The sequence below is a fragment of the Rhinopithecus roxellana genome, chromosome 2 (assembly GCF_007565055.1).
Source record: "Rhinopithecus roxellana isolate Shanxi Qingling chromosome 2, ASM756505v1, whole genome shotgun sequence".
In the NCBI taxonomy this organism is placed as follows: Eukaryota; Metazoa; Chordata; class Mammalia; order Primates; family Cercopithecidae; genus Rhinopithecus; species Rhinopithecus roxellana.
In genome coordinates, this window is record NC_044550.1 from 9,425,219 (window position 1) to 9,450,092 (window position 24,874).

The 24,874-nt window shown below is 36.5% G+C and overlaps 1 long non-coding RNA gene across 1 annotated transcript in view; it reads left to right on the plus strand.

Annotated features, from left to right (window-relative positions):
* The first annotated feature begins 8,818 nt into the window (after positions 1-8,818).
* Positions 8,819-24,874, plus strand: part of LOC104675613 — a 56,108-nt gene continuing 40,052 nt past the window's right edge. Inside the window, exons 1-2 of the long non-coding RNA XR_749806.1 lie at positions 8,819-8,890; positions 10,894-11,042. This is a non-coding gene — a long non-coding RNA (uncharacterized LOC104675613). The remainder of the gene's footprint in view (positions 8,891-10,893; positions 11,043-24,874) is intronic.

Below are 24,874 nucleotides of genomic sequence, written 5' to 3' on the forward strand. Positions count from 1 at the left end.
CTTTCTACATATGGCTAGCCAGTTTTCCCAGCACCATTTATTAAATAGGGAATCCTTTCCCCATTGCTTGTTTTTGTCAGGTTTGTCGAAGATCAGATCGTTGTAGATGTGTGGTATTATTTCTGAGGGCTCTGCTCTGTTCCATTGGTCTATCTCTCTGTTTTGGTACCAGCACCATGCCATTTTGATTACTGTAGCCTTGTAGTATTGTTTGAAGTCAGGTAGCATGATGTCTCCAGCTTTGTTTTTTTGGCTTAGGATTGTATTGGCAATGGGGGCTCCTTTTTGGTTCCATATGAACTTTAAAGTAGATTTTTCCAATTCTTTGAAGAAAGTCATTGGTAGCTTGATGGGGATGGCATTGAATCTGTAAATTACCTTGGGCAGTGTGGCCATTTTCATGATATTGATTCTTCCTATCCATGAGCATGGTATGTTCTTCCATTTGTTTGTGTCCTCTTTTATTTCATTGAGCAGCGGTTTGTAGTTCTCCTTGAAGAGGTCCTACACATCCCTTGTAAGTTGTACTCCTAGATATTTTATTCCCTTTGAAGCACTTGTGAATGGGAGTTCACTCATGATTTGGCTCTCTGTTTGTCTGTTATTGGTGTATAGTAATGCTTGTGGTTTTTGCACATTGATTTTGTATCCTGAGACTTTGCTGAAGTTGCTTGTCAGCTTAGGGAGATTTGGGGCTGACACGATGGGGTTTTCTAAATATGCAATCATGTCATCTGCAAACAGGGATAATTTGACTTCCTTTTTTTCTAACTGAATATCCTTTATTTCTTTCTCCTGCCTGATTGCCCTGGCCAGAACTTCCAACACTATGTTGAATAGGAGTGGTGAGAGAGGGAATCCCTGTCTTGTGCCAGTTTTCAAAGGGAATGCTTCCAGGTTTTGCCCATTCAGTATGATATTGGCTGTGGGTTTGTCATAAATAGATCTTATTATTTTGAAATATGTCCCATCAATACCTACTTTATTGATAGTTTTTAGCCTGAAGGGTTGTTGAATTTTGTCAAAGGCCTTTTCTGCATTTATTGAGATCATCATGTGGTTTTTGTCTCTGGTTCTGTTTATATAATGGATTACATTTATTGATTTTCAGCATTGAACTTTTATCTCCCCTATGACATCATCCACTAAGATGACGATAAATACAACTTCAGATCTTTTATTATTTGACTGTAGAGAAAATTATATATTTAAGTACCAAGGTAAAGTGAATACAGTTGATCATTTAGATCTACCTCACATGATGATAAACTTATAATCTTCAGAGTATATGTCATTCTGGATATCTAAGTTATCTAGATAGCTGAGCTGTAAATATTGAGTAAAACATTTAATTGTTTTCAATGAATACATTTCTTAACTCTATTATGCATTTTACTGTTAGTAGAAGATATTTAATAAAATTTACCTAACACAATAGTCATTGGTATATAATAGTTGATTTTAAATAGAAAAATATGATTTTAGACACAGATAGGTAACAGAGAGATTTCATTTTAAGGGGAGCCCTGACCAAGATATGCGTTCTGAGTTTTGCTTTCTTGATATCAGTTTGATTTTAATCTGTTGCCTCATTATATAAGCTACCTTGTGAAAAAGCATGGGTTCTAATTGGTATAACATGAGTTCACGGATGTTATTTTCTATGTGGCATTTCTTTTCATACTGTCCAGAATAACTTATTCTTCACTCTGTTCAACATAATCATTCAAAATTTTGAACCCCTACAACTGAACATCATTGGCTCAAAGCTACTTCTGCCAACTTGCATCCTCTGTTCTCTATTAATTCTCTTGCTTTCAACAGGGCATGAAGAAAACATAATCCCTATCTTCTCAATAATTAGGTAAAAAAATAAAATTGGAGACTGCTTACTATAAATTCTACATATATACACACATATATATGCATGTTTGGGTATGTGTGTATATATATGAGTAATTCTGTGGACAAGAGTGTAAGCTTTTTCACTGGGCAAAAGCATCATGACATTGAATTGGGCAACGATTCATTGGATATGAAACCAAAGGCATAGAAAACAAAAGAAAAAAACAGACAAATTAGATTTCATGAAAATTTTTTAATGTATGCCTCTAAAGATAATATCAGAGTAAAAAGGCAACTCACAAGATGGGAGAAAATATTTGCAAATCATATATCTGATGAGGAATTAATATCTAGAACATTGCAAATAACTCCTAAAACTCAACAACAACAAAAAGCAACCTAATTTATATATCCAATAAGTAATTAATATCCAGAATATATAGAGAAGTCAAAAAATTCAACAACAAAAAACAAACAACCCACTCAAAAATAGACAGAGGAGTTGAATAGACTTCTCCAAAGAAGATATATGAATGACCAATAAGCACATGAAATGATACTTAACATCACCAATAATTAGAAAATGCAAATTAAGACTACAGTGAAATAGCACCTCACACCCAATAGTATGGCTACTATGAAAATAACCAGAAAATAACAAGTGTTGGCAAGGATGTGGAGAAATTGCAACCCTTGTGCACTGTTGGTGGAAATGTAAAATAGTCTAGCCACTGTGGATAACAATATGGCAGTTACTCAAAAAATTAAAAATAAAATTACTATGTGATCTAGCAAATCCACCTCTGGATATATAACCAAAAGAAAATACAGCATCAAAGAGATATTTGTACAATCACATACATAGCTGCATTATTCACAATAGCTAAAATGGGGAAGCAGACCAAGTGTCCATTATTAATTTATGGATAAGCAAAATGTGATATATACATACAATGGAAAATTTCACCTTATAAGAGAAGGAAATTCGGACATATTTCATGTCAGAATTGGTGAACTTTGAGGACATTATTCTGTGTGATATAAACCAGTCACAAAAGGACAAATAAATGTATGATTCCACTTATATAAAGTACCTAGAGTAGTCAAATTCATAGAGACAAAAAGTAGAATGGTGGTTACCAGGGGTTAAAGTTTGGATATAGAGTTTCAGGATTACAAAATAAGTTATAAAGATGGATGGTGGTTATGGTTGTACAGCATTATAAATGTCTTTAATCCCACTGAATTGTACACTTAGAATGGTTAAGATGGCAAATTTTATGTTGTATGTAACTTATATTAAAATTGGGAGTAAAAAATGCCTCCAACATTTTCTTAATGCGTGACATTTATGAGATTCTAGGTATAACTAACTTCAGGGATTATACTTGACCTACATAAATAAATATGGTCAATCTCTCTATATAATTTTTATATAAATGGTCGATATTAAATGTCATTATAATTTCTTAGCATAGTTACATTTTCCATTTCTGGAGGCTTATTAATAAATCCCATGCCAAATTTAGGTATACTCATTGGGAAGGTCTGATTTTAAATAATGGAAAATTTTACAGATAAAATATACTTTCAGCAGTCTTGGAGACATCTCAAAGAGGTAAGTAATCATTTTTCAGAACTGTTAATAGCTGTTGATTGGGAGAAATATACTATAGCAATATGCCATTAAAGCAAAACAAAACAAAACAAAACAAAAAGTATCTTTAAAATCAGATACAGAATTACAAGTCACAAGGGAAGACCGATCAAATTTTAGTTTCTGTTTGAAATTTAGTTGCTTCTCACAGGGGGAACTCTAAATAACATGCACTAGTGTGAATAAGAGAAGGGATTTATTTATGTCACTGAAGTTAATTATAAACCAGGGAAATATAGGAAGAGTCTGACACTGTAACAGTAATGACATAAATCTCGATAGTGTCCACATAATGAGTCATCCTGCTCATGAAATCGCTTTTGTAATAACATTTAGTATTCTTAAAGTTAACACATTAAGCAAAGGCTAAATTGGTCAGTAACACTAACAGACCATAGATGACTTAAAATATTCCTATTCAATTCAGTAGCAAGAAAACAAATCCAATTAAAAAACAGGCAAATGACCTGAATAGATATTTCTCAAAATAAAGCATACAAATGGCCAAAAAGCATATGAAAAAAATGCTCACTATCATTAATCATTAGGAAAATTCAATTTTAAACCATAATGAGATATCATCTCACACCTGTTAGAATGGCTATTATCAAAAAGATGAAAGACAACAAATGTTGGTGAGGATAGAAAAACGAGGACCCATGAACACTGTTGGTGGGAGTGTTAATTAGTACAATTATTATGGAAAACAGTATGGAGATTACTCGAAAAATTAAAAATAGAACTATCATATGACCCAGCAATCACATTAGTGGGTATATATCCAAAGAAAATAAAATCAGTATGTGGAAGAGATATCTGCACCCCCATGTTTATTCCAGCATTATTCACAATAGCCAAGATAATGGAATTAGCCTAAGTATCCATTAACGGATGAATGGATAAAGGAAATGGGTTATGTATACACAATGGCATACCACTGAGCTTTAAAAAAGAAGGAAATCCTATCATTTGCAATAACATAGATGAACCTGAAAGATACTACATTAAGTGAAATAAACCAGGCACAGAAAGACAAATATCACATGATCTCACTTTATGTAGAATATTAAAAAGTCATACTCATAGAAACAAAGTAGAATGGTGGTTTCCATGGGCTGCAGGAGAGAGGTTGGGAGATATTGGTCAAAGGATCTAAAATTTCATATAGATAGAAGGGATAAGTTCAAGAAATCAATTTGTACATGATAACTATAGTTAATAACAGTTTATTATATTCTTAAAAATCAAAGGTGAATACACTCAAGTGTTTTCACCACAAAAATGCAAATATGTAAGGTAATGCATATGTACAATTTTATTTTTTCAATTAAAAACATGAATGAATTTAATTTAAAAAGAAGGTGGTGTTCAGTGGATTATGAGTATATGGAGAAGGGGAAGATGTTGGTTAAAGTTTTGGTTAGAAAGGATGAATAAGTTCTGGAGCTCTATTGTACAGCATCGTGACTACAGTTAATGATAATGTATATTTGACAATTTCTAAGAGACTAGATCTGAAATGTTTTCACCACACACACATACACACATTAACTGTGAGGTGATGGATATATATATATATGTATATATATTTTTTTGGGGGGGGTGGTCAGAGTCTTGCTCTGTCGCCCAGGCTGGAGTGCAATGGCATGATCCCGGCTCATTGCAACCTCTGCCTCCCAGGTTCACACCATTCTCCTGCCTCAGCCTCCCAAGTAGCTGGGACTACAGGTGCCCACCACCACACCCGGCTAATTTTTTTGTATTTCTAGTGGAGACTGGGTTTCACTGTGTTAGCCAGGATGGTCTTGATCTCCTGACCTTGTGATCCGCCCACCTCTGTCTCCCAAAGTGCTGGGATTATAGGCGTGAGCCACCGTGCCTGGCTGGTGATGGATATATTTACTGGCTTAATTAAGCCAGTGGCTTAATATTTACTGGCTTCATTTCATAATGTATACATACATCAAAACATCACATTGTACTCCAAAAATATACACTATTTTATTTGTCAATTATTCCTCCATAAAGCTGGAAATATAGAAGATAAAAAAATAAATAATATTCCTAGGGAATAAAACTGCTTCATCAAAATGAGCTGTGTAATTATCAAATAAGAGATGTGTTTTCTCAAAAAAATTGAATGTCAAGTGATAGTGATAATTCAGTTCAAAAAGATGAAAACAAACTAGCTGAAGCAAATAGGAGACTTACTGGAGGACATTACTGGAAAAGATCAATTGGTGGTAGAGGAAGGTTCCTGTCAGATATTTCTCTGTGTGTGTGTGTGTGTTTATTTAAGAGAGGGAAAGAGAGAGACAAGCAGAGAGGGCCAGGTAGGCAGGAAGGAAGGAAGGGAGAAGGGAGGGAGGCTGAGAGAGAGAGAGAGAGAGAGAGAGAGAGAGAGAGAGAGGATGTATTGAATAGCCAAAGCAATAGCTATAACAAATAGCTATTACTTATGGAGCAAAAATATAAAGGAAAATATAATGGAAATCAAATATAAACTGTAAATATATTTGAAATATCTAAATGTATGTAAATAACTTAAAATTACTATAAATGTGGGGGTTTCTTGTTTTGTTTTGTTTTTTGAGAGTCTCACTCTGTAGCCCAGGCTGGAGTGCAATGACATGATCTCGGCTCACTGAAACCTGTATCTCCCAGGTTCAAGTGATTCTCCTGCCTCAGCCTCACAAGTAGCTGAGAATACAGGCATGCGCCACCGCATCTGGCTAATTTTTGTATTTTTAGTAGATACGGGGTTTTACCATGCTGGCCAGGCTGGTCTGGAACTTCTGACCTCAGGTGATCTGCCCATCTCAGCCTCCCTAAGTGCTGGGATTACAGGTGTGAGCCACCCCATCTGGCCTATATATTTTAAAATACAGTAAAAAATAAAGGTCCACTCTAAACAACAAATAAATGTTGGAACATAATTTAGAAGGTGATACAGTTTGGCTGTGTCCCCACCCATATCTCTTCTTGAATTGTAACTCTCACAATTCTTACCTGTAGTGGGAGGGACCCAGTGGGAGGTGATTAAATTATGGGGGCAGGTCTTTCCTGTGCTTTTCTTGTGATAGTGAATGAGTCTCATGAGATCTGATGGTTTTAAAAATGGGAGTTTCTCTGAACAGGCTCTTTTTGCCTGCTGCTATCCAAGTAAAATGTGACTTGCTCCTCCTTGCCCTCAGCCATGATTGTGAGACCTCCCCAGTCACGTGGAACTGTGAGTCCAGTTAAATCTCTTTATTTTGTAAATTGCCCAGTCTTGGATATATCTTTATCAGCAGCATAATGTACTAAAACAAAGGCCTACCCATGAAATTTTCTAATCAATGGCTTCATTTTGTGAGGGCTGACAGCATTCACATATGTGAGAGTAACCCAACCTACTTAGCTGTTTAAAATGAAGGGCACTTGGTATAATTGGAAACTAGCAAAATTCCACAAAACGATCAATTTGGTCAACAAATTAAATTTCATTTTCTGAATATTTTACTTTACAACTACGTTGCGAGCTTGTTTTTAGTTAACTGACTCTGGAAGCTGAGAGGAAACACATTCAGACAGCTAATTTCAACCATGAAAATGACAGAAGATGTACGGCCTATACACTTTGGGTACTAAATCATTTTTCTAAGGAATAGATGCAAGGGCATTGAAACATATATAATGCACTTTGAAACAGATGTTTTCCAATCCAACACCTTGCTCTGAGGGAGAGGGCTCTAAGGGATGACTAACTTGTTTCTGTTCTCCCTGAATATAGCCCCTTGGTTTATCATGTCTGATTCCTTAAGGTACAGGCACCATCTGAGCTTTTACGTCCTACCTGTGGAGAGACCCATTTTGTTATGCATGTAAGGGAGTGTCTAGAGCACATTAGTTAAGGTCATGCTACAACAAATAAATTTCTCAAATCTTAGTGGCTTAAATTTATTTCTTATTCTTGTAAAGTCCAGGATGTTATCCAAATGGTCATTCATGACCCAGCCTCCTTCCATTAGTGCTTCATTAGTGTATTTATTCAGTTGGAAGACAGAGTAAAAAGTGAATGAACTGTTGGAAGCTGCTTATAGGCTAAAGTTGGACTGGTATATGTCATTTCTGCTCGTATTTTACTGGCCATAACTCAATCATATTTTGCAAATAACTGTTAGGTGAAAAGGCAAACTGGTTTGGTTAACAAAAGCAAGTCTGCTCAATGGGGAGATACCAAAACTTTCCATAGTCATACAACTTTACTATATAATCAAACTGCTATAACTTTCCCTTTGAAAACAAAGAACACACAAATTTCATTCATGTAACTACTTGCACATTAAGTAATCCAACTGGTCATTTTATTATAGTTATGAAAAAGAAAGTGACTACCTGGACATAATTGACAAAACTGGGTGATACCACTTGGATATTTGTTCCCTCCAAATCTCATGTTAAAATGTGACCGCCAATGTTGGAGGTGGGGCTAAGAAAGAGGTGTTGGGTTATGAGGGTGGATGCCTTGTGGATAGCTTGACGCCCTCCCCTTAGTAAAGAGTTCACAGGAGATCTGGTTATTTAAAGAGTATGGCACCTCTTCCCTCTCTCTCTTGCTCCCTCTCTTGTTGGCTCCCCTTTTGCCTTCTGCCATGATTGTAAGCTTCCTGAGGACTCACCAGAAGATGGTGGTAGCACAACATTTCCTAAACAGCCTGCAGAACCATGAGTCAAATAAACCTCTTTTCTTTATAAATTATCCAGTCCAGATAGTCTTATAACTATGAAAAACAGATTCACATCCTGGGAATAAAATATATTAATGGATCAGTATAATACTATTTTAGTTGTGTTGAATTTTGAACCGAAGAAGGCAGCTGTTCAGTATTTTTACAAACATTTTTGTCAAAGTTATGGAAATTAGCCATCCCTTTCAAACTTTCTAATTTGAAGCAATCACTGTGTTCTGCAGAATACATTCTCAGAGAATGGTTAAATCATTATCTCCCTTGGGATCTCTGGTTCCAAGCCTTTGAAAAAGGGGAAATTTTCCAGTTTTACAAAAGTTAATTGCCAGTGACTGGTCTACACGGACATGATTAGGAATGCAAAATGGGGCATACCTGGGATCTCCTAACCATCCCAACTTAATCATTATTTTTATTACTTGTTTCCCTGTGAATTCTGTGTTATTAAAGCTGAACTGCTACATCATCGATTGTATTTTATAAATTGTTAAATTTCCCTGTTATCAATAATGTCACTTTTAGTTCAATTAGCTGAGTTTTCTTTGCCTCAATATGTTCCAACTTCAGAATCGTTTGCTCTTTTTTCACAGAGGAAATGTCTTTTGAAAGCTTTACTGACTCCAGGTAGATTTCTTCCAACAATTTCTTGCTTCTTGTGGTAAGTTTGTTCCAGAGAAAGATTAATAGTCTAAGACCCTCTATCTTATTCATATTTTTAATAATATATAATGTTTTCATAGTCTTTCACGTTGTTTGATTTTATTTATATTTTTACTCATCTTTCCAAAGAGATAAATATGTGTGTGTATATATATATATATACACATAAATATAATGCCTTTTCTATTTTACTATTGTATTTTTTCTGCTTATCTCTTCTGTAGTTCTCTTAAAATTATTAATTTAATATTACAGAAAGGCTATCATTTTAAAAACAAGATTATTTACTCTCCCAAAAATTTCAAAATAATTATGCTTCCCATTCAACGTTCACATATTGAATTCTCAACTTTGTTTTTAGGTGACAAGAAGTTTATATTATTTTGTCATAACAGTAGTATGAAAATTTATGTATTTTTACTAGTTCTGGTTTAGAAAATGTTAATATGTAAGAAGATTATAGACATAAGAATTATTCTACTGAATAATTAAAACATTGTCTTAAAAGTTGACTGGCAATTCTCTCCCACGTTCTGAATTTTCATTTTTCTATTCTTTATTCATGAACAAGTTTTGCATATTATGTAACATATTATAGAGGAAAAGAATTAAAAATAAGAAGGTAAAAATCATCCTATAAGGTTTGTGTTTTTTTTGTTTTTGTTTTTTTTTTTTTTTTTTTAAAGAATACATGCAAGGGTGTTGCAACACATGTAATGCACGTCAAATACTCTTGGTTGTCTGAGTTTTCTGCAACAAGAACTATATTTTGTATGGTTCATATGACATATAAAAAGGTAATTTACAAAAGAAATACTATAGGGATGATAGAAACCTTGGGGATCATGTACCTAGAGCTTAACTATATCACATAAATACCTATAGAAAAATACAGGTTTCAGGACCCATTTCAGAGTACAGGCAATACTAGGTGGAGAGTTGTTAGATGTTGGAAAACTGTGTTATTCTACCACCTCACTTGGTAATTGTGAAACATCCTCTATGTTTGACATCTACTGATCTAATATACCAACTGCTTCATTTTGGAGCCATAGAACAAAGAACTAGGTGATTAACTAGTTAGTTTAGGGTTATGTAACTAGGAGATGAGCTCAAAGTCTCCTCTCCATCAACCACCAGTTCTGTGCTGTTTTCACAATTCAATTCAATTCAATTCATCCAATTCAATGGAAGAGCAAGTATTTATTGGCCATTTGGGGGGGTTTTATCGTTCCAATCTTGAATTTTAGGCACATTAATGGAGATATTTTAGATACAGTTTTCTTAAATCAGAATACATTGAAAATTTCAGGAGCACTTGAATCTTTTAGAATTATGTTAATTTTAGATTGCTCGCATAAATCCACTTTCATCAATGAAGTTTCCATAGCATTTGTTAAAATTTCAAAGAGGATATGCTCCTCTAGAAACATTATATACTATTGATAAATCCTTATCTCCAACTAATTTGTTTTACTAGACCATGTTAGAAGTAGAGCATTAATGCCAAATATTTTGGGATGTGATATTTAAATTTACCCATCTTCCCCAAATATGTAGGCTATTGAAGATAATTCAGTATATTGCGACAGTTTAATCATTTTTTTCTTTGCTTTCCTATTTGCACATAAAAGTTATACAAAGTAAAACATACTGAATATTCCTTTTATGATTTTTATATTCTACTTTTAGCATTTCAGAGAAATGAAGAGTAAGAAAATAAGTCAAGGGAATAACACATATGCATAATAACGTCATTCACTTTGTTTCAGCATGCCTGGTATTTGGAAAGTAATTGCATTCTCTGGTTAGAGAATGAGACTCTAAAGTGAAAAAGAAAGGCTTTTCATCAGATGTCTTTATTCAGCATTATATTTTATATGGATGCATCAGTAGTATATGCTTAGAAAGAATGCAATGAATATATATACTGCTTTTGTAATAGGAAAATTTTTCTGAGAAAAACAAATATCATATAAGAACAGATTTTTCTATCCCTAGATGTTAGAAGAGCAATTATGTTCCTGTGAGCAGCTGATGGAGGACATCATCAACATGGAAGTACTTCTTTGTGAGAGAAGTGTCAGCTTACCTTTATATTAATAGATATTACCTTTGGATATATCTGTGGGAAAAGAAAAGCTGTTTCAGTAAGTGATATCTCTATTGTACTTCTCCACCTAAGTCAAAATATTCTTTCAGATGGCTTCTCTAGTTAAGGTACTTCCAATAAAAAAGATATAAAATTTCACAGAATACTCTTTTCTTCTAACCAAATTAATGTCAGAATTATGACATAATTCTGGCTTCTGTATTTATTGTCCTTTTGACTCTGCTGAAGATTTGAGTAGTTAAAGGCATATATAGAAGTATATATTCTTCAATTGTTTAGACATTACATCATGATGATAGTGAGTCTAATAAGATAAAATGTTACTGACAGAGCAAAAAAGAAATAGAAATCAATTAAGCTGTTAAAATTTTCACAATATAATTTAATACATTATTTTCTCCACTGACAGATATTTTGAGAATAAAAATCTTTTACAACAATTTAGTTATAAAATAAACTTGTAACACATTAGAGGCTCTACTAGATATTATCTTAGCAGAAATACCTGTTTTTCACTAAGCTTCAGGTATGTGAGACTACCTATATGAAAATATTTTATGTTGATGTCCATTATGACTAGGAACAGTTGAAGAAAATGTGGCTTGACCCAAGGGCAAACCTGTGAATTGCAGAGAATTTTTTCTGGCTGTATCACTTTTACTACATTTTTTTTTTATTCATATGGTTACTCTTTCCCCATTTTCAATCATCCAACACTCTTCTATTGTCTAGCTTGTTCTTCCTTCATGCAAACATAATTAGAGCTGATAACAGCTATTTTAACATGTTAACTCACTCATTTTCTTTAGAGTTGGTGTAGTAGCTCAACCAAGCATTAAACTTCTCTCTCATTGTAGAATAAAATTGTTTTTAATTAAAGTTAATTAAAGTAGGGAGACTCCAAATGACATCATATTTACTGAAATGCAGAATAATTCTGAATGCAACTCTGGTAGCTTTTTGAGGGTCTTCAGTGGTAATAGTAGGAGAGTGTAGAAACAGAAAAGATAGACTTGGGACTTTGTGTCCATCTGTAATGGTAAAGTTAAACAGGGGGCTAGTCTGGCTTTGTCTGCTGAAGGCTTATTTAACAGAGGGCTTGGAATGTGAGTGAGCATGCCTGGAATACTAAAGCATTTCTAAGGGCTTATTTTGTGTGACACTATGAAAAAATAGTTAAATAATGAAACACACAACCTTAACATATTCTTAGTTTCTAATGTGACAATGGTAATTCTCAAAAGATAAATCTGTAAGTAAGTTTAATAAATAAATATATTTTCTTAAAAATGGTGTGTGCTTTTTATAGAATTATGAGCAAATAGTTACATGGCAGGATACCTCATGTCTAGGATATATTCTTTTTTAATTGTAACTATTCATTGAAGCTATAGGATTTCATAAATTGAGAGATGAAAGGAAAGGAGCTTGACAAACTGGTAAAAAAATTCAGACATGGCAAAGAATAACTTGTTGCAGGCCATACAATAAATAAAATCTATAGAATTTATTTCTGTTTAAACCTATTTAACTGAATGGAAAACTATACAGACAACCAGGTTTTGAAGGGCCAGAAATTTGGTGAGAGTAGTGAGGCAGGTGTAATACTGAGGTGAGCCTTACATTTCCCTTGAGGAATCTTTTATTTTCTAAATAGCACAAGGCCAAAAGACCAAGAAGACAGCCACAAGGCAGATAAAAACCTAAGCTAAGATTTTGGCCTTATCGGGATCTCTAAAGATAAAACTTGCAGTTTAAAAAAGCAGGATGTCAAGAAACCAAATTACAAAGAAAAAGGGAGAAGAATAAGGGAATTCTAGCATCGTGTCATATTCCTCCTTAAGACATTTGCTAAATTTTATCTGGTATAGGGATAACAGGATATCAAATGGAGTCAAGAGTAGCAGATAAAGGTATGGGCAGCAAAACGGGGTATTTGGCAGTTTCCCAGGATGGAAGAAGAAAAAATTGGAGAAGGGACTCTAGTTAATATCCCTGACTTCCTATTATTAATAGAATAAAAGAAGGTTATACTCTAAAAATGTAGGTAACAAGAATTATATCAACTCTTAACAAAAATGTGAAACTCAGCTCCAGACAAGCACAACCCCACACTGGAAAAGCAGGTCTGCCCCATATTTAAGGTACCTGAGAAAAATCTAAAGGAAATCCTCCCTGAAGGAAGAAAATATGAGACAAAATATCATATTATACCTATAATTTTTCATTAGCAATATTCTACATGTGATCAAACTTAGTAGGCATGTCAGAAGTCAGTATCAAAAAACAGAAAACTAAAACATAATATAAGCAGATCCAAAGGTGAATTAGAGTTGGAGATATCTATCATAGATTTTAAAATAACAAAGAATAAAATGCTTAACAAAATTGTTAGCAAGATCAAGAATCTCACTATGTAACTGGAATTTATACATAGTAACCCAATGGAAATTACAGAACTGAAAATGTTAACATTTAAATTAAGAATGCAATAGATGTGTTTAAACAGTTAAAGAGAGGATTTTTGAACTAAGGAGAGATTATTATAAAATATACAGACTGAAGTTCAAAACGAAAGAGAATCTATAATATACAAAAGAGCATACAAGACACATGAGACACAATTTAATATCTGTAATTGTATTTGTATAATAAAAGAAGAGAGAAATGTTAAGGAAGCAATATTTGAAAAGATAATAGGTGAGAAACTTTCAGAGCCAATAGAAAGACATCAACCCACACAATCCAGAGCATTAACAAACACCAAGGAGAATTGGGGCAGGAGGTAGGAAAATCTAAAAGCATTAGAGTAAAACTGACCTTTTTTAAATGCATAAAAAAGTTGTAAAAGCAGTCAAATAAATAAAAGACATTATCTTCAAAGGAAAGACACTTCATTAGAAACTATGGAGGTCAGAAAACAATAGAATGACATTTTGTAAATGCTCAAAGAAAATATGCCAAACTGTACTTGTTTATTCAGCAAAAATATCCTTCAAAAAGGGAAATTAAGTAAAGATGTTTTCAGCCAAACAACTGAGAAAACTCATCAACAGCAAACCTGTGCAAACATACATATTCAAAGGAGTTCATTAGACAGAAGAGTAATGATCTAAAGAGAAGCACAGAAACAAAAGAAGGAAAGAAGAACAATGAAATCATTAAATATGTGGGTAAATCAAAATAAAAATAACCTAAGTAGGCCAAGTGCAGTGGCTCACACCTGTAATCCCAGCACTTTGCAAGGCTCAGGTGGGCAGATCACAAGGTCAGGAGATTGAGACCATCCTAGCTAACATGGTGAAACCCCGTCTCTATTATTAAGCATACCAACTTTTAATTCAAAATTGCTTCATAATGCAATTTGACCAAAAAAGTCTACATGCTAAAATAAGATATAATCCTACAACAACTGACTAAAGTAACATTACAAAAATTTATTCATATTAAAAAGATAGGTTAATTAAAAAGCAACTCACCTGATTAAGGTAACTATTTTATCTTGTTATTAAAGGCAAATGAAAAACAGGCTTTATAAAAATGTAAAGATCATGTACTGGCTATTCCTGACCAGATTAGCACTTATCTCTAGAAGAATGCAGATTGTCTTCTATTATAATCTGTTAATTACACCTTGGGGCCATAAACACAACCAATTTCTAGAAGAGGGATACAAATATATTGCTTTGAGGAAAGAAAAATGTATCCTGACCAAGGGATTGTTTATGGCAGTTAATTAATGGATTGTAAAAATGTAGTAACCATATAACTCGGGGAGGACAGGTATACTCACTGATACGGTTTGACTCTGTGTTCCCACCCAAATCTCATCTCAAATTGAAATCCCCATGTATCAACAGAGGGACCTGGTGGGAGCTGATTGGATGATGGGTGCGGTTTCCCCCATGCTGTTCTCATGATACTGACTGAGTTCTCATGAGATCTGATGGTTTTATAAGTGTTGGCAGTTCCTCTTCCCTCTCTCTTTTCTGCCACATTGTGAAGAAGGTACTTGCTTCTCTTTTGCCTTCCACCATGATTGTAAGTTCCCTGAGGCCTCCCCAGCCATGCTGAACTGTGAATCAGTTAAAACTCTTTCCTTTATAAATTACCCAGTCTCAGGTACTTCTTTATAGCAGTGTGAAACTGGACAGTAAATTGGTACAAGAAGTGGGGTACTGCTATAAAGATAACCTGAAAATGTGGAAGCAACTTTGGAACTGAGTAACAGGCAGAGGTTGGAATAGTCTGGAGGGCTCAGAAGAAGACAGGAAGATAAGAAAAAGTTTGGAACTTCCTAGAAACTTGTTAAATGGTTTTGACCAAAATGCTGATAGTGATGTGGACAATGAAGTTTAGGCTGAGGTAGTCTCAGATGGAGATGAGGAACTTATTGGGAACTGGAGTAAAGATCATTCTTGCTGTGCTTTAGCAAAGTAACTGGCAGAATTTTGTTCCTGCCCTGGAAATCTATGGAACATTGAACTTAAGAGAGATGACCTAAAATTGTAACTTATATTTAAAAGGGAAGTGGAGCATAAAAGTTTGAAAAATTTACAGCCTTACCATGTGGTAGAAAAGAAAAATCTATTTTCTGGGGAGAAATTAAAGCCAGCTGCAGAGATATGCATAAGTAATAAGGAGCCAAATGTTAATGGCCAAGAAAATTGGGAAAATGTCTCCAGGGCATGTCAAGAGACCTTGGTGGCCACCCCTGCCATCACAGGCCTGGAGGCCTAGGAGGGAAAAAATGGTTCTGTGGGCTGGTTTTCAGGGATTCCACTGCTCTGTCCAGCCTCAGGGTATGGTGTCTGTGTGCCAGCTGCTTCAGCTTCAGCCGTGGCTAAAAGGGGCAAGTTATGGTTCAAACTGTTGCTTCAGAGGGTGCAAGCTCCAAGATTTGGTGGTTTACGTGTAGTGTTGGGCCTGAGGGTGCACACAAGTCAAGAATTGCAGTTTGGGAACCTCTGCCTAGATTTCAGAGGATGTATGGAAATGCCTGGATGTCCAGGTAGAAGTCTTTCACAGTGTCAGAGCCCTTTTAGAGAATCTCTGCTAAAGCAGTGTGGAAGGGAAATGTGGGATTGGAGCCCTCTCACAGAGTCCCCACTAGTGAATTTTCTAGTGGAGCTGTGAGAAGAAAGCCACCCTTCTCCAGACCCCAGAATAGTAGGTCTACTAACAGCTTGCACTCTGCAGCTAGAAAAGCTGCAGGCACTCAACACCAGTCAGTGAAGGAGCTGCCCAAGGCTGTGGGAGTCCCCTGCCCATTGCATCAGCATGCCCTGGATGTAAGACATGGAGTCAAAGGAGATTATTTTGTAGCTTTAGGATTTAATCACTGCCCTGTTGGCTTTCAGACTTGCATGGGGCCTATAGCCCCTTGGTTTTGGCCAATTTCTCCCATTTGAAATGGGAGCATTTATCTAGTGCCTGTCCCCACATTGTATCTTAGTAACTAACTTGCTTTTGATTTTACAAGCTCACAGGTGGAAGGGACTTGCCTTGTCTCAGACAGACATTGGACTATGGGCTTTTGAGCTAATGCTGAAGTAAGAGTTTGGGGGACTGTTGGGAAAGTAAGATTTGTTTTGAAATGTAAAAAGACATAAGATTTGGGAGGGTCCCAGTGGTAGAATAATATGGTTTGGCTCTGTGTCCCTACCCAAACTCATCTCAAACTATAATCCCCACATGTCAAAGGAGGGATCTGATGGGAGGTAATTGGATTATAGGGGTGATTTCCCCCATGCTGTTCTCATGATATTGACTGACTTCTCATGAGATCTGATGGTTTTGTAAGTGTTTGGCAGTCCCTTTTCCTTCTCTCTTTTCTGCCACCTTGTGAAGAAGGTACTGGCTTCTCATTTGCCTTCCACCATGATTGTAAGTTTCCTGAGACCTCCCTAGTCATGTGAAAATGAGTCAATTAAACCTCTTTCCTTTATAAATTACCCAGTCTTGTGCAATTCTTCATATCAGTGTGAGAATGAACTGATACACTCACCATTTAGAAGATTCTATTTTGCCTCCTCGGTGTTTTTGTTTGGCTTTTTGTTCTAGAGTAGGAGTGTTTTCTCTATCAATGAAGAAAGAATTTGGCAGAGTTACATTAAATGTTCTCTTCAGAACAGTATGCCTTAAAAATGGACTGAGCTGTGGACATTAAAAAAAAGAATAGCATATTTTAATTGTATCATTCATGAACTTTGAAATATTATTTTAAATTAATCAATAATGAACTAATTAACATAAAATAACTTGCCAAAACCATTTATTGATATCTTACATGTTTGGATTCCTAGGGCTAACATATATAAATGTAATTTAAAATATCCAAAAGTAAAAAATAAAATAAAACATATAAAAGTTATAAGTCATGAACTTAATGCATGTTTAATATTCTTCTAAAAGACATATATATTTGGTAGAGGCAAAAACCTTTGATGAAATCTAAAATTTCTTTTAAAAAAGCAATGTGTACATTTTTGCATGTATTAATATCAAATATTTATATTTTGATATTTGATATATCAAATATCAAATAATAAATATTTTTATTCCCAAAATAAATCTTGCTTCCAATGAAAGCAGATACTGGCTTTCCAGATGTGCCTTCTCTCAGCATTTATTCTTTCAACAAATATTTGTTAAATGCATATTATCTGCCTATTTTCCTACTATTAACATGCAGTAACAAGATTAAATCAATTTACATCCACCATTCAACATACCAATGAAAACATCAAGAAAGACAAAAATTCAAAGGAACTTTTAAAACTAAAACAAACTCTTATTTCCATTGCTCTGAGGACTGTCCACCAAATTTCTTGTAAAAAGGAGCTGATTGAAGAACGAAATTAATGGAATAGTCATTCAATCAATATTTATTTGAGTGCTTCCTATGTGGTATGTACTAGTCCTGACATAGTTATTATCAATGACCCTCTTTTTTTTTTTTTTTTATCTTCTCCTCCACAAGAATGTCATATAATAGGATATATTAAAAAGTTAGAAATTGAGATGCATGGTTAGTAAGTACAAGTTGAGAATACTGCATTCTTAGATTTATAGTTTTTCATTGCCTGTCTTCATGTAATAGAATGAGAGTTACAGGTTTAAAGTCAGCTTCATGTGGAAAGATAATTCATATATCTCAGTAGAAATTTTGACCTGGACATTTTCAATGTCTGTGGACTTCAAAATGTTACCTCCCCTTTCTGAACTTAGGTTCCCGCACTTTTCAAATGGAGTCAAAGTGATCTATTTTATATAGGTTTAGGGGTTATAATAATTGAGTTAAAGTATGGAAAGTAGTCCTTTATCTTGAAAAGGCAATATAGCTTAGTGGTTAAAAGCATGAGCCTTTCATTGGTTGAAACCCCACTCCTGCCATCTGCTTTCTGTGTATTCTTAAGCAACTTACTATCTCTGTGCTTTGGTTTTGTAGTTGTTGTTGTTTTTCTTGAGACAGGGTCTCACTCTGTTGCCCAGGCTGGAGTGCAGTGGCTCAATCTCAGCTCACTGCAGCCTCAGCCTCCCAGGCTCAAGCCCGGGATCCTCCCACCTCTGCCACTCAAGCAGCTGGGACTACAAGTATGCACCACCATACCCTGCTAGGTGCTTTGGTCTTTGCACTTGGAAAATGAAGATGCTAAAATAATATGATATTTTTATGAGGATTAAATGAGTTAATGTATAAAGCATATCAAGCATGGCCTATCAAAACCATATGTGTCTATTACTATTATCATCCTCCTCCTCCTCCTCATCTTGTGTAATGTCTCCCAATGAGTAAATATTTACATCAAATTAGTTAAAAATAAACTTTTATTCCTATAATTAGGGAAGTGGTAAATAGGGCAGTTAGAATTTGCCCTCGGTCCAGCAGTCCGTAAAGACAGTAAAAGTTCATTGAGGTAGATTATTTGAGCATATCATTAGGATAAAATTAAAAGGAACAGTATTTCCATGATCAGGGTGAGAGCGCAGAGCCAGGGCAATCCACATGTCCTACTGTTGGGAAGTTTTGGTTTTGCATAGATGCCTTCTTTTAATAGAATAAACAAACAGAAACACAATTCCAATGCAAACAACATATCCTAAAGGAAAGTAGCATTAATTTGAAGCTATATTGTAAAAAGTCACCAATACTTATTTATAATATGAACAAAAATAAGTTTCAGAAAAAATATAAAATTGGAACTGAAAAAAGTTTGTGAGGTAGTCCCTCAATCATTAAAAAAAATCTAAAAAGAGCCTATCGAATAACTATGGAACTAAAGAGAAATATACATATAAGTCAAATCGCTTAGAAAAATAATACAAAAGAAAAAATCAACATTCATAAAATTACCCCCAAGCTTTAGTCATAATCCAAAATATTTCATGATTTATAGAAGGAAAACTGGGAAGCTTCCACTTATTCCCTCCTCCTTTTATTTATTCCATGAGTGAATATCAAGTGCCTATTATATATCAGGCACTGTACAAAAATCTAATAAAATTATCAGCCAAAAATACATAATCCCAGGTCTCATAAAATCTATTACCAATAATGAGATAATCATAAAATGCCTATAAAATCAAACATTGATAAGAACTCCCAAGAAGAGGTACATAGAGACAAAATAAGAAGAATGGGCCAAGTAAAGGAGATCAGAGGGTTCATTAAGGACATGACAATTGAATTGAAATCTGAAGTAAATACAAGACTTAATCAGGCAATGGTGGGGAATAGGGTTGGGGAGGCACTCCAGACTCAGAGATCAACACAGGCAAAGATCCTGTAGCATGTTGTAGTAACTGAAAGAACGCTAATAAGCCTAGAGTGGCATGGAGCATGGTAGACCTCATGAGGGATGGTGCCATAGACCTGTGTAGGGCATGTTAAGGATTCTGGTGATGACAAAAGTAATGAGAGGCCATTAAAGTTTATTACAAAGTTGGTAAGAGATTATTGCTTTTGGAAAATCACTTATTATCATATTTTACATTAATGTTTTTATTATATAAATATTAAATATCCTACATGCACTTATTTAACTACTAAAATAATTGTGTACTACTAATTTCAAAAGGAATTATTAATATTTATTTATATACATATTTTTAAGTAAGAGTTACTCATCAAGATGTTTTTCAGGTTAGAATTACCTTCTGGAGGCAGGAAAGACACTATAGACCAATGTTCACAGGGGGAAGTATGGGTAAAAATGAAAATGTGCAGGTTATCTACAAATAGACTACTGAGAGATTATAGAATGAGAAAAAGATCCAGGTTCAAGATTTTATGAACTCTCAAATTCATACCCAGATATGGGGTAGGAGCCTATAAAAGAGATCAGAACATCAGACAGTGGTATGTTAGGAAAGCCAAGATAAGTGAGTGTATCTGTCTGGGTTTAAGATTTCAGTACTACTGAAAACTGAAGTGACAGAAATATGCCCATTATATTAAGAGAAATGGATATTAATTAATTTAGTTGAGGTAAATTAAAATGTATATAATCCATACTGGAGAATATTGAGAAGTGAAGGGAAAAGGAGAGGAGAAGAGAAGAGAGGAGAGGATAGGATAGGAGAGGAGAGGAGAGGAGAGGAGAGGAGAGGAGAAGGGAGGGGAGTGGAGGGGAGGGGAGGTGAAGGGAGGGGAAGGGAGGAGGTAGAACAGCAACAAACTTCATTTTAAGAAGTTTAGTTTCAAAAATAGGAAATAGAGATCTTTCTTATAATTTTATTTTTCTTTTGTTAACAGAAAATATTAGAAACTAAAAGACAACAGGGATTACCTTGTACTTGAGAGAGAAATAACTGATAGTGAAATGTGCCAGAAAATACAGAAGGAAATAAGATCTAGAGTATATATGGAGGTATCAGAATTAGTGAAAAGGAATGATTTATTCCAAGAGTTGCAAAGGATTATAAGACAAATCCAGATATATATAAATTATGAATAAAATGTAGTGGAATTGAGAGACTCTCCATCTGATATTGTTTTTCTCTATTACTGCCATCAAGAATTCTTCCTACTCAAATTCCCATGGAAACTACTAATAAAATATACAATTAGAGAAAATCATGTGTTAAGGTTGAAGAACAGAGATAGTGATGGCAGCAGCTGCTGCAGACAGCCTGAGGCTGCCATCAGGCAGGCTGCAGCAGGGAGGTGCGGCCAGGGCTGCACACTCCGTGGAGCCTGTAGGAGCTGGGGACAAGTGGGAGCCCTACCCCCACTAAGTTGATTACTATGCTTACTTCTAAGTTGAGGCAGAAGCTCCCTGGGTGCCACTGTAGCTACCCAAACTGCAGCTGCAGAGCCAGGTCTCCCACTCCATAGAGCAGGCAAGAGCCCCGCCACCTCTAGGCACAGATGCAGCTGTAGCTGCCCAAACCCTGGCTGCAGACTCATGCATCCCTACACACTTGGGGACCCAGGAAGACCCTCATGCCCTCACAGGCTTAGAAGGCCTGCTCCTGCTGCCTGGCTTCTCCCTGCTCTCCACACCTTCTCCAATTTTGGAGCCAAGTCAGGTGGAGCCTGGGCACCATGAAGGACAGCTGGAGGCAGACAGATTCCTGGGTGGAATGGGGCAGGTCTCCACAGAGGCCTCACCTTTTTTATGCCAGGAATAGCCTGAAGGCTGGGTCAGGCTGCCAGTCCCACAAACCAGAGTGGGAACTTGTGGTGCCTTTTCTGGGCCTGCCCATGGCTGCCCATAGACAAATTGGCATGTACTGCCTTCCCTCTGAGGCCCATAAAAGCCCTAGACTCAGCCAGACAGAAGCAGATAACTGGACAACCAACTGCAGAGAAGAGCAACCCTTATTATTGATAGAAGGAGACGTCAAGATGACCAACAGCGGAGAGGAGCTACCCACTCTAGGGCCTCCTATCTGCTGAGAGCTTCAGAGACCTGCAGAGTCATCAGGACTACCAGCTGCAGAGAGAAGCAACCCACTCCAGGGTCTCCTCTCTGCTGAAAGTTGGGAAGGCAATGGGATGACCTGCCTGCAGAGAGGAGCTTCCCAATCCAGGGTCTTCTCTCTGCTATAGGAGCTGACCACTCATCAAAACACCCTGGCTGTGGAAAGGAGCTACCCCCTGTGGGTCTCCTGCAAGCTGTTCTATTGCTCAATAAAACTTCTCTTCATCTTGTTCATCCTCCACTTGTCTGTGTACCTCATTCTTCCTGGTCACAGAGCAAGAACTCAGTACCCACTAAATGGTGAAGTTAAAAGAGCTAGAACACAAACAGGGCTGAAACATGTACTTGCTCACCACTTTGTGGACAAAGAGAAGGAGAGAAGAGCTGCCACCCTTCAGGGATCCCAGACTTGGGAGATCCCTGAGTCAGAGCTGTGACTCCCTCTTTGAAGTCCTGCAGTGCCTGGCATCTCCAAGCTTCCAGGTGCCACTGCATGTCCTGGAGCCAGCAGGGGAAGCTGCTTGTGGTACTCCTGATCCAGCTGCAGCCTCACAGAGAGCTGACACCCATGTTGGCACTGGAGCTGCCCACCCCGCTACAGCAGCCAGCATGTCTGACTGCACAGTATCTGGAGCCCACACTTGCTCACACACCCTTCGCTGCTCCACGCCTGACTCTTCCTTGGCAGGCATGGGATCCAGGCCAGTAGAGTGAGCTGAGCACAGCCTGCCAGGCTGAGTGGGCAGAACCAGCCCAGTGAGCCTGAGAAAAACTCAGGCAAAGGCACCACCAGCCAGAGGTCTCAGATCAGAAAAGCAAGACTTCAAAGATCCTGTGACAATAGGATACTGATCTGCTGAAATTTTCAAAAAATTACTCCTTGACATAACAGGGACAGCAATGGACCGAAGGGAGGGTAAGAGAGTGAATTCAGGCCTTCTGTTTCCCATCCCCAAATAACTTCCAAGAAAAAATATTGACTTCAGGAAGTTCAAAGTTTGCCATTCTCTAAAAATGAGGAATTAGTGTGGTATCATTGAGAATAATATACTGGAGTCCGAGTAGTATTGAGAGGTCCCAGGTTTCAGTCCTGGCACCATGCTCAGCACAAACTTAGAAGTAAGAATAGTCAACTTTGTTTCAGACATAGAAATCAGACCAAAAGGAGATACTAGGATGTCCGAATTTGGGCACTACAGAAGTAGAAGACAGGTGGAGGGATCAGGCTTTATGTAGAGCAGAGGAAAGAAATGAAACTCTTCCTAAGTTATTCCCGGCAGGCATTCTCCCTGTACTCTTCCCCAAAGGCTCCTAGATCTGAAGGAGACTAAATTGAAGATCGTTCTTAGAAAGATTTAGAAAACTGAGATAGTACCACACATTATAAAACAATATAAATATATAGTATTTAAAACAACATGGCTTAAGCTTAAAAACAAGTGGTAAATTTAATGAAAAAGAAGCTTGCCAGGCTTAAAATAGACATTTAGTGTATAAGCTGGCATTTTAATCAACAGAAAAGGGATTCAAAATTTGCCAGTACTGGAATAATCAGTTTTGCATTTGTAAAAATAAATATATAGTATATCTTCATGTTATGTGCCCATGCAAAGTTACATGTTTAAATGTTTAAAAATCTGGAATATGGCCGGGTGCGGTGGCTCAAGCCTGTAATCCCAGCACTTTGGGAGGCCGAGATGGGTGGATCACGAGGTCAGGAGATCGAGACCATCCTGGCTAACACGGTGAAACCCCGTCTCTAATAAAAAATACAAAAAACTAGCCGGGCGAGGTGGCGGGCGCCTGTAGTCCCAGCTACTCGGGAGGCTGAGACAGGAGAATGGCGTGAACCCGGGAGGCGGAGCTTGCAGTGAGCTGAGATCCGGCCACTGCACTCCAGCCTGGGCGACAGAGCAAGACTCCGTCTCAAAAAAAAAAAAAAAAAAAAAAAAAAAAAAAAAAAAAAAAAAATCGGGAATATTAGAATAACTAAAAGAAAATACAAATGAATATCATGCCTAGAATTTTGTCTTAGGAATATATCCTGACTATATACAAAGAAATATCTGAGATGATATTTATATTGTTGTTCTATATAATAAGAAAGTCAGGCCGGGCGCCGTGGCTCAAGCTTGTAATCCCAGCACTTTGGGAGGCCGAGACGGGCAGATCACGGCGTCAGGAGATCGAGACCATCCTGGCTAACACCGTGAAACCCCGTCTCTACTAAAAAAAATAAAAAATAAAATACAAAAAACTAGCCGGGTGAGGTGGCAGGTGCCTGTAGTCCCAGCTACTTGGGAGGCTGAGGCAGGAGAATGGCGTGAACCCGGGAGGCGGAGCTTGCAGTGAGCTGAGATCCGGCCACTGCACTCCAGCCTGGGCGACAGAGCGAGACTCCGTCTCAAATAAAAAAAAAAAAAAAAAAAAAAAGAAAGTCAGTAAAGCCTTTCAAAATGTCTAGAAAGAATTCCTCACGATGTTTTAGAAATTATGCCTAATATAGAAAAAATAGAATGCTGTGACAAACATATAAAGCTGGTATATTTGGTTCTAAAATATGCCTACTGTTTACTATAGAAAATATGCCTACTACAGCACTTCAAGTCTTACTATAAAGCTGCAGTTATCAAGACAGTATTTTATTGGTGGAAAAAAGAAACAGATCGATAGAAAAAAAAATCTGGACACAGATCTTACAACCTTCACAAAAATTAGCTCAAAAGAGATCACAGACCTCCGTGTAAAATGCAAAAACAGAAAACTCCTAGGACATGACACAAAAGAAAATCTAGATGACCTTGTGTTTGGCAGTGACATTGATACAGGAGTGGGGCAGGGAAGGGCTGGGAAGAGAAGGGCCGGTTAGGGCTCCGCCCACAGACCTAGGTAAGGACAGGCATTTGTTTTTGTGCCCAAATGTTGCATTTCCCAAGACCAC